General features: G+C 48.4%; 1 long non-coding RNA gene across 1 annotated transcript; it reads right to left on the bottom strand.

The window, feature by feature from the left end:
• Positions 1-5,983: 5,983 nt before the first annotated feature.
• LOC126511586 (uncharacterized) lies at positions 5,984-9,794 on the bottom strand. The gene is made up of 4 exons (XR_007594740.1): positions 9,566-9,794; positions 9,286-9,456; positions 9,135-9,209; positions 5,984-6,646 (listed from the first exon to the last, which is right to left on the bottom strand). It is a non-coding gene; the product is annotated as an uncharacterized lncRNA (long non-coding RNA).
• Between the last annotated feature and the right edge of the window lie 1,433 nt (positions 9,795-11,227).

The following is an 11,227-nucleotide window of genomic DNA, read 5'->3' as shown; positions in this document are numbered from 1 at the left end:
TACACATAAAATTCTGGAAAAAAACTATTGCATATATACTTTTTTTGTATATATGCAATATATATTTTGAGACAGGGTTTCTCTGTAGCTTTGGAGCCTGTTCTGGAACTAGCTCTTGTAGACCAGGCTGGCCTTGAACTCACAAAGATCCGCTTGCCTCTGCCTCCCAAGTGCTGGGATTAAAGGTGTGCACCACCACTGTCCAGCTACTTTTAAAGCACATTTGGGGCCAACTGCTGGCTGTTGTGTAGCAGTTTGCACTGAGATGAAAACCTTCACATCTTGGAGTGGAGCTTGCTGAGACCTGAGATGTTAAAGAGGAGAAAGAAGACCTGAATGATCTAAGCAGAGTAGGTAATCTCGGGAAGCAAACAACTCACTAGTCTCAGAAAAATCCCTGAAACTGACCAGATTCACTGAGCCCCTCCCTCAAGTATGCATAAGTTGTAAAGACAGCCGAGAGACAGTTTCGGACAAGCAGAGCTGCAAGAAAGAAGCAGAGAGCAGCCAAGCAGCCTGGAAGAGACTCAGACCTACTGAACTGCTTTCCAGCCTTACTGAGCTGTCCACAGGCTGTGCAGGGCTCACCAGGACTCTACCGCTGGTGAGCTGTCACCTATACCAGAGTGGGCTCTGGTGATGTAATTGTCTTTGAGTCACTTCTGCTCCTATAATAATCCCTCACCCATATTTCTGCGAGTAGCCCCAATAAAACACATAGGTCACCAAGCTGGACCAGGTGACAACCATACTTTGGTCTGTTCCCTTCCTCATCTGAAGTGAGTAGACATTGCTCTCCCCAGAGTAGAGTCACGTAGTGATGGCTCTGCTTGTCCTGCAAGGCTAGTGACCTGATCCTCAGAACCCATCTAACAGTGGAAAAAGAGAATCCCCTTCTGCAGGTTATCCCTCACCTCCACACATCTGCTGCAATACAAAAAAAAAAAAAAAAATTAAAAAGCATTTTAGGTTATGATGTAATCACATCATCTCCCCCTTTCATTTCCTCTCCCCAAACTTAAAAAGATTCATACATTATGATTAACTGAAGCTGGTACACGGTTCACCTTTTTCGGGTTTTATGTGCCGTACGTTTTCTGATTCAGGGTCTCACCCAGGATGTATGTGCTTGCTGTTTCTGGAGACTCCCGTGTGCTATGACAGCTCCTCAGACAGTTCATATGCTTTGACGATCGTGGCAGCCTTGGAGAGGCTCGTCCAGGCATTTTATACTACGTGCTGCCGTTTCGGTTTGTCTGATATTTCCCCCCAGGGTTAGACAGAACCGGTGTGTTTCCGGGACGTATCAAGGGCACGTGCTGTCAATACAAGCTGTTGACCTTCTCCGTGACCGTGCAGCTCTGGATATTCATCATCTCCCTTTTCCTCTCTGCTTTTCCACCGCATTCTGGAAGGAAATCACTCTGTGGAGACTGCCTTTGGGAAGTGGAGGTCCTTGCTCTTCCTTCTGACGGGCCACGCCGACGCTGGCTGTACAGAGTTACACAATGAGGCTTTGTCTCCTCCTTTCTCGTTTGTTCATAGCCTGAATGCTGCTTTAACTGATGGTCTAATAAACTTCATTATGAAGGATTTTGAACTTATACAGAAACAGATAAAGCAGTTTAATAAGCCCTCCTGTGCCAGCCCCGCAGCAAATCGGCTCTCCAAACGCTGTCATCTCATCTGTAAATATTCCTGTATGTATTTTGAAAAGACAAGGGCATTAAGAACATAACCATAACCAAATGACCAAAATTAACAATTGAGTCAGTGACAAGAACGACCACTCCCATCTCTTCTCAGAAACACCACATGTGAATGCCAGGCCCTAGGGTTGGTGCTCAGCACACAAATAAGGTAGACACATGCATGCAGACCACAGCATCATATCAAGAGTTAACAATGGCTATACTGGGAAATGATGCAGGAGTGGGGGTGAGGGTTCTCGGGTGGCCAGGGAAGTCACTCTATTAAGGGGAGTTTTTGAGAATCTGGGGGAAGAACATTTCACTACTGAAACCATTAGAACAAGACTTTGACCACTGTATATCAGCCAGGCAGCTGGTGAAGGCAGTCTAAACGCAACTTGGAGTTCAAAACCAGACAAGCATCTCTTAGAAAGGCGACTTTATTTCCCTACCTGCTCATCAGTCTAAGAGCTTGCCTTGCACTGTGCCTATGTGTCTCCCCACTAGGATTCTAGTCCTATGGAGGAGGAGCCTCGTCTTTCCTTTCTCTGCATCCCCCTCACCCTACCCCTTCCCTTCTTGCCAAAGGTTGGCAACCTTCTACCACTTTTGTGATTCCAGCCCTTTTGTTCTTGCCATTTGGAGGGCTTTTTGCTTTAGGAAGAAATCATACTTATTCAATATACTGCAAGGAGAAACACGGGCATGGCAGGAACAGAATTGCTTGTTCTGTCTTTCCAGTTTTGATTCTGAGACGGCTCAGATAAGTTGCCTCAACTGCCATGGAGCCTCCTCCACAGCGTTGAATTTAGGCTTCTGCCTCTGTCTCCTGAGTAGCTGGGATTTCCAGTCCCATCCCGTCACGCCCCATTGAGCTCCACTTTGTTTTATAGCTAGAACCACTGTGGCCCAGAGCCTGGAAGAACTGCAGCAGTCAGAGCTGAGCGTGTGGCGGAGGGTGGGTGGCGACAGAGAAGTAATCATTTAGCGCAACCGCCCTCTGGGATCTGTTTCTCTCGCGCGCGCACACTGCTGGCTCAAAGGGAGAAAAGGAAGCCGGGATGGCAGCCACACAGATCGATAATCTTCAGAGGAGGTGAGATCCTTCTATTAAGGTAGAAGGTGCTATGTATCATCCTATGGTGCCTGGGGAGATGCAAGGGAGTAGGAAGACGGGGAGGGGAACAGAGGGCTCACTTTTCTCCTTTTCAAATCACGTGACGAAAGCGGGGTTTTGATGGACCGGCCCCCTCCTTTGCTTCCCCCGTGGCCCCTCTTACAGATATGTATGAAGGTGGAGGCGGTGTTGGAATGGGCAGGATGTATTCTCAGCCAGCCATCACTTCTCATCCGCAGCGGGGATTCAATAGTGCCAGAGTTAAAATGCCACGCAAGCCCCTCACCAGTTGCCCCACCGGGTGCTCCGACCATCGGAGTTGGTCCCTTAAAGCTCAGGTCTAAGCTGCCTGCTGATTTTATTGTTATTAGTTTTCTATCTGGAAACATGGAACAGCGGGCCTACTTTAAAGGAAGATTTACACCGACCCGCATAGAATGTTGATTGGGTAGAACACATTGAAATCCAGGGCTATCCTTTTTTTCATCATTTTTAGCAGACAGCCAATTCTGCTGCCAAGTAAAATAAAAAAGAGAAGCAAACGAGAGAGAAAACAACGGGGTGAAAGGTCAGCTGAAATGACGCTCACAGACTGTAAACCCCAGGGCTGAGTGTGTGCCTGAGGGGCCAGGCATGCTTGTTAAACAGCGGGTTTCCTGAGCACCTCACCACGCTTGGTGCTGGCAGATCCCTGAGCTTGTGGAAATGTGTGTTTACTCATCCCCAAACACCCTGAGATAGTCAGGAAAATGACTTGCTATGTCCCAGAAACAGGATTTGTACACCAGACACTGGCCTTGATGCCAGGAGCAGACCCTGCAAGCATCTGAGGAGCCAGACGCCTAAAAGCTTTAAGCTTTTTATATTATCCTCCAAAGCCAGGAAAACACAATAAAAACACGTCAACTCATTCCAAGGTTCCTTTGCCAGTAAGTTAAAATAATAAAAAAATTAATAATAAAAAAATTAAAGGAAAAAATCCACCTGTTTAGGCAAAAGAGCAAAAATACTTTAACCTTGGCATGGTGTGTGTGTGTGTGTGTGTGTGTGTGTGTGTGTGTGTGTCCCTATTTAGAGAGAGAGAGGGTCTCATGTAGTCTAGGCTGGTCTCAAACTCAGGTCAATGATGACCTTGAATCCCCTCCTGCTCCTCTGCTCCCCTGCCCAAGTGCTGGGAATACAGTCTGAGCCACACACTACTTGCAGAAGTAAAAATTCTGAAGTGATGTGGTTGTTGGCCTCAGATCAAAGCTGGACTCACTCAAAGGACAGAATTATGGAAGACGGCTGTGGTCCTCCAGGTCAGCCATCAGTCTGGCCGTGTGGCAAAGGCACAGAAGAGACCTTGGCTATTGTCAGCAAATGTAAACCGAGGCACACAGGCAGCCCAGCTCAGGGCACAACGCCTGCCTGGTGTGTGTAAAACTGTGGTCGCAGCCTCAGAATGGAAAACCATCTTTCCTCAAAATCCCCAAAGAAGTCAGCTTCATGGATTCTCTCCCACATGGACCAGAGAAACTGGCCTGTATTCAAGGGCTAGGGTTCCAGGCACCATAACAGGACAAATCCAACTCAAAACAAACCTAACATCTCACAGATAGCTTCCTCACAAGCTTTCAGAACAGGCATGAAGATCAACCTTGGCTTTAAAAGGCTCTACAGGGACAGGAGAGGTGGCTCAGTGCTAAGAGCATCTGCTGCACAAGCCTGAGGACCTGAGTTTGCCTGGGTGGGGATACATCTGAAGTGCTGTGGGAGATACAGACAGGAGGGTCCTTGGGGCTTGCTGCCCAGCCTCACTCCAGCTTCCGTGAAGGAATTTGCCTCAAAGCAACAGTGTAGCGTAGAGTGAGAGAGCAGGAGACCTGGCACCCTCCTATGGCACGCACAGACACACGCAAAAGGGTCCAAGATTACCACAGAACCAAATGAAAGTCTGAGTTTGTTGTTTGTTTTACTTAGAGACTGGCCTGGCTGTTCGCCTGCTTGCCCGCTCTTCTCCCCTTCTTCTCTGCCTCCCTCCCTCCTTTCCTCTCTCTCTCCCTCTCCCTCTCCCTCTCCCCCCCCCCCCCCCCCCCCCCCCCCCCCCCCCCCCCCCCCCCCCCCCCCCTCGGCCCCCACAATCCCTTTTCCCGTTTTCCAACCCAACCCCCCCCCCCCCCCCCCCTCCCTCTCCCTCTCCCTCTCCCTCTCCCTCTCCCTCTCCCTCTCTCTCTCTCTCTCTCTCTCTCTCTCCCTTCTGGTATTGGAGATGAAATGCAGGGTCTCACACACACGCTAGATAAGCACTCCACCACTAAGTCACCCCCTGCCCCTTCTCTGTGGCTCTTCACTCCTCTCTTCACCAGATGTCTTCTGGAGTCCATCTTGGGTTTACTTATTAATCCTTCTAACACACACCCTGCAATCACATTGTAGGCAATTTCAACATTTGCAGAAATAAAACCAGACTCCACGGGCTTATTCACTTGGCCCAATTATAAGACAAAACTGGGTTGACCCTGGCCTGGGCTGGTCCTAAAGCCAATGCCAGTCCAATATCTGTGAAATAAGAACTACAAAATCAGCAAGGGAGTAATAAAGTGCCCCTCCCCCACAAGCCCCTTGTCTGTATGAACCTGCCACAGCATGGCTCTTAGAGACACCCATCTAGCCCCCATCTTTAGAGCAAAGAAGCAGTCAAGCATACTGATCCAACTGCTCAAGAGGAGAAGAAACGATCCGAGGAAAGCCGACTTAGCATGGAGCTACTCGATAGTAACCGTACACGCGGCAGAGAGTGTTAGTGCTGCTCACCGTCTTGGTCAACATGGGAGAAGCCAGGCATCAGCAGAGAGTGCCATGGAGCTGGGAAGGGGTGAGAAGAGCTTGAGGCTTCCGGGAGAGCTGAGCTTTGGGAGACACCGATGGCAAAGCAGAGGCAGTTATTGTGCCAAGCTCGAGGACTCGGGAGTCAGATTCCCTCTGTTTAGATCGTACCCAAGCCCTATCTATGACCTCTGTGACAAAACATTGAACCCTCTTGTGTTTAATGTCGGCTCTGTGGAGTGCTGATAAGCTCACATTTTCACTGTGCCCTTCTGAGAACAGACTAAGATCATCTGTGTAAAGCCGTAGCCTTTGCTTGCCTCATACTAAATGCTCAGTAAACGTTTGCTTAAACTATGAGGAAAATTTTATTGGAAAGTTACAGGGCAATCCCCATAATTGTCAGAGGGCAGGGTAACCCGGACAAGAAATGAAGCAGGAACCAAGGGCATCTGGGTGGCAGACACGGCAAAACTGTAAGTGCCGGCAGGTGGTGGTGCACGCCTTTAATCCCAGCAGTGGCAGAGGCAGGTGAATCTCTTTGAGTTGGAGGCCAGCCTGGTCTACAGCGCGAGTTCCAGGGCAGCTACACAGAGAAATCCTGTCTCAAAGAACAAAACAAAACAAATGAATCAAAAAGTGACTTTGAAAAACTGTGCGGCTAAGAGATACGGGTGAGCAAGACGCGGGTGTGTGGTCTAATCCCGAAGCCCTCTGAAGTGAGAGCTCTCATTCAACCTTATGGCAGAAGATGGATTAAAAAATAATAGAAAGTAAACCCAACAGGGCTTGGTGAATGAAGGCCTTAAGGTTTCGGGTCATCCCCAGGAAGAAAGCCGAAGAGCAGAAGGGTCTGAGGTGTGAACGTGGAGCGGGGAGGATTCTGAGCCGAGCGGGCTCAGGATCGCAGCAGCGGGCCTGGCGTGGGAGTTTGGAGCCAGGCGTCCAGGCCAGAGCCAGCTTTTGAACTCGGGATCTTCTCAGGCAGAGGTCTCATCCCCCTCAGGGTGAACGGAATTGTTTTCTAGAGCTGAGAAACAAGAAGAGATTAGAAGTGAACTTGATAAATCCCCAGCTGTTGCCCTCAGACTCCGTGAGTAATAGCTGCGCTCTGAAGGACTTTCAAATTTACGGCTGGAAAAAGCAGCCAGCTTTTGAAATACTGCTTTAACAGTGACCCCTAGTGTTCGGGAGAGGGAGCAGCACCCGAATCATCGCTGAGCTGACGCTGCCAGCCGGCCTTAATGCATTCTGCAGCCGTCCTGCCTTTGGGAGGCTCGCGCTTGAACAAGTCCAGGTCACCTCCCTTCCAGGAAGAAGTAATGGAGTAAAGCTCCGAGAAGGGCGGCCAGCATAAACACGAGGCGGAGACTGAAGAGGAGGAAGACAGGGAGAAATGACAGACTAGGAAGCTGATGGATAAAATACCAAAATAACAGCAAAGGCATCTCTGAGTGACAGCTCTTCTTCCCTGTCTGTTGTCGTGATAAAACACTGTAATAAAAAGGCAACTTAGGGGAAGAAAGCATTTATTTCCGCTTAGAGGTTACAGTTCATCCTTTAAGGGCAGTCAGAGCAAAACCCTTATAGAAATTTAATACAAAAGCCACAGCAGGTGCTGCTGACTGGCATCCTCACAGGCTCCTTATCTAACTGTCTGATTCTGCCTAGGAACACTGGCCTCGGGAATGGTGCTGCCCACAGTGGGCTGGCCCCTTCGCCAGTTCGTGGCTGAGACAACTCCCAGCCCGAGGCATGTCCACCACCTATCTGATCCAGGTGATTTCTCAGTTGTCTCCACAGAGGACTCTCAGCTGTGTTAAGTGGTCAGTTAAAGCCAACTAGAACACACCAATCTGATAGCCTGAGAGGTTCCTTCAACATTAACAAATCGTTACCTTTCTGAGCTCTTTTGCCATACCAGGCTAACTTACTACCTCTTTTTCCCAAAGGGAAGAACAACTATCATCTCTATTGCATCGATAAAGAGGCAATAAATTATCCAAGATGACAACAGCTGAGGCAAAACACAGCTGGGACCCAGGCTGCTAAGTCTGTGTTTCTAGCCTTAGAGCTGCAGCCTTTTAAAAATGGGTAAGCTGGGGCTGGGGAGATGGGTCAGCAGTTAGGAGCACTTGTTCCCATTGCAGAGGGCTAGGATTCAGCTCCCAGAATCCACACTGAAGTTCACAACTGTCTGTATGTAGTTCCAGGTCCAAGGGATCTAGTTCTCTTTTCTGGTTTCAGGCACCGCACCTAGTGCATATATATAGGTTCAGATAAACACATAAACACACAAACTTTTTTAAAAAGCAAATAAATAAATACGGTAAGTCAGAATCTAGAAAATGCCTAGCTCGTTAAGTTAGCAAAGGCTAAAAATATAAATTGTTTCAAGAGAAGCGGCCGTCCTGGCATCTGGGATGACTGCCCCACGTGCTCATTCACATGTGGTCACTACTTAGCAAACGGATGGGCCGTGCGGAGGAGGAGCCCTGGGCACGCACTGCACCTTTTAAAAATCTTTACTGGAGGCTGGGGGTGTGGTGCAGTCGCTGATGCCAGAGATGGCACTGCATGGGCTCCTCTGCCAGAACAGAAAGATAAGCAAATAAATGGCACTCGCAGCTGACAGTGTCTTCACGAAGGGCTAAAAGAAACAGTGTTTAAAAAAAAATGACAAGAAATGAAGGTACGAGGTGTTTGATGACTCAGAATGTCAGAAGTTTTTAGAAGGCGTTTACAGTAAAAATTGTGAGGATGGATTTTGCTTTTCTGGTTGTTTTTGGTAGCTTTCACTATCTGAAGAAGTAAATATCTACAAAAAATAAAAAACAACCCCAAAACCACAAAACAACTATGGCCTCCTCTCCAGGCACCCTCGAGCCCCATATTTTCATTAGCACCCCAAGCTTCACCGTCACCTCTTTAGAACTAGCACCTGCTTACTTATTCTGAACACGGCTCCCTTAGGCCAGTGATTCTCAACCTTCCTAATGCTGTGACCTCTAATTAATACAGTTCCTCACGTGTGGTGACCCAACCATAAAATTATTTTTGTTGCTACTTCATAACTGTATTTTTTCTACTGTTAGGAATCACAATGTAAATATCTGATATGCAGATGGTCTTAGGTGACCCCTGTGAAAGGGTCATCTGACTCCCAAAGGGGCTGTGATCCGTGGGCTGCAGGATATGGCCCAACTGTGACTCTGCAGGAGGAAACTTTGACAGGTTAATTCATTTGCCCGGTGTCAGACGGTGAAGAGAAAGCTTAAGTAAAGCCTTTTGAATGATTATGGTGTGGACAGTCATTATGAGTCTTTATAATACAGCGAGGTAGACAGGACAAACGGAATTATTTCAGTGTATGCGGGTGGCGGCTGGGTTTCTAGAGGCCAGGTCGCTGGGGCTGTTCACGCAGTGATGGGAGCTGGCAGACACTACTTGGCATTCATCTGTGTTGTGTACCAGCTGTTCAAATGTCAAGTGTTTCTGTAGGAGCCAGCATGTCCTACCTGCTGCGCAGCTTGGCAGCACCGGAGGTCCTTTTCCAGCGATGTTTGCAGACTCCAGCAGGTTCCCCTTGGGGACTGTAGTGGAGAAGGAGTGGGAGGAGAGTCAGGGTGGAAGGGGAGGGAGGGGGACAGGGTTTTCCTCTGTGTTTACCTTAGTTGGAGGATCTCCAGGTATCCGAGCAAACAAATAACCGGAGGTGGGTTGCAACACTGTTGAATCACAAGGAAGAGACACTCTGCAAGGGGCCGGTGGTTGTAATTATCACCAGCAAGTGTCTGGATGCTTGACTAGGTTGCTTTTCTCACTGCTGTGACCTATAGCCTAGAATGGACAAAAGCAGATGTCTTGGTTAATGTTCTGTTGTGGGGAAGACACACCATGACCAAGGCAAGTTTTATAAAAGAAAGCATTTCATTGAGGGCTTGCTCACAGAGTCAGAGCCTGAGTCTGTGAGTCGTCAGCAGCGTGGCAGGAGGCAAGGTAGCAAGGGGGGGGGCCCGGAACAGCAGTTGAGAGCTACATCCTGATCCTCAGACAGAAAGAGAGAGAGAAAGAGAGAAAAAGAGAAAGAAAGGGAGAGGGAGAGGAAGAGGGAGAGGGGAAGAGAGAGAGAGAGGGAGAGGGAGAGAGAGAGAGAGAGAGAGAGAGAGAGAGAGAGAGAGAGAGAGAGAGAGAGAGAGAGAGAGAGAGAGAGAGAGAACTGGACCTGGCATGGACTTTTAAAACCTCAAAGTCCAGTGCTACACTTCCTCCAACAAGGCCGCACCCCCACCAACAAGGCCACACCTACTTCAACAAGGCCACACCTCCTAATCCTTTCCAAAAATCCACTCCCTGGTGACTAAGCATTCAAATATATGAGCATATGGGAGCCATTCTCATTCAACCAGCCCAGCAAGAGATTATGCAATTACGACCGGTTATCGATTGACTTTGTGTGAGATAAACAATGAATGGCAACGGAGGTGGGGGAGTGTGAGCAGCAGGTGCCCTGCTTCACACTCACAGAGGCAAACGTCATCTTTGGATCCCAAAGGGCTCTGGCTCCCAGGTGCTGGGACAGACTGAGAAATCTTCCTCCATAAACACCGTGTGCTCGGTACTGTAAGCCCCAGAGCCTTTGACTTCCCCTCACCAGCTTCATGGGACCCCAGAGGAGTAAGGATGGCATCAGAGAGGGGGGTGTCTCACTATGTAGTTCTGGCTAGTTTAGAACTCACTACATAAACCAGGTTGGCCTCTTACTAAGAGATCATTTTGCTTCCTTCTCCTGAATGCTGATATTACCACATCTGGCCTGTGTATGTTTTGAATTTCCGTGATTAATTGTGTATTGCTGTGGAGTGCAGAATGACTACAGAAATAAACTGGATCTATTCTACTGCTATTTTACCACCTGCCCCTTAAAAATCAAACTTAAAAAGTAGATTGGTTAAAATGTGATCGTATCATTTCACTTTAAAAAAAAGCAAGGTTTGCACTTAGAGAAAGGACGCTGAGGATTTCCTTTACCCAGGCAATTCCTACAGAGCACTGATACGGTGCCTTTTTACATCTAGATCCAGCATTTCCAGAACGCACAGACACACTTTAAATCACGTTTCTACTCTTTCTCCTTTCGTCTGAAGCAGCTGACAGCAAGCAGGCCAGTCTCAGAAGCCTCTCCCACACATCCCACCCATCCACCCCTCTGCATCTCCCCAGGCTCTGGAGATCAGGCTGGCGGCAGGGCCACAACTGGACACAGTGCCCAGACTGGACAGGGCTGCTCTGCCCCGCGTTGGCTCATTCATTTCTCTCTCAGAACTCTTACCAGATTATCATTTAACAAAACCTGGTCACTGGATGTAACTGCTGTCCCTTCCAGATGGCAAAAGCCTGCTTCCTTCAGGCAGATGCCCCCCCCCTTCTTCTCACTCTTGTGATTAAGGACCTGTTCTGCCATGTTTTTATTATATTTACACTTAAAAAAATTATTTTGTGTGGTGAGCGGGTGATGTGTGCATGCTATGGTGTGTGTGTGTGTGTGTGTGTGTGTGTGTGTGTGTGTAGGTCAAAGGATAACTCTCAGGAGTTAGTTTTCCTCTTCCAC

The sequence above is a fragment of the Alexandromys fortis genome, unplaced genomic scaffold (assembly GCF_014885135.2).
Source record: "Alexandromys fortis isolate MF-2015 unplaced genomic scaffold, M_Fortis_MF-2015_v1.1 scaffold_102, whole genome shotgun sequence".
Taxonomy (NCBI): Eukaryota; Metazoa; Chordata; class Mammalia; order Rodentia; family Cricetidae; genus Alexandromys; species Alexandromys fortis.
This window is presented reverse-complemented; position numbering and strand designations above follow the sequence as displayed.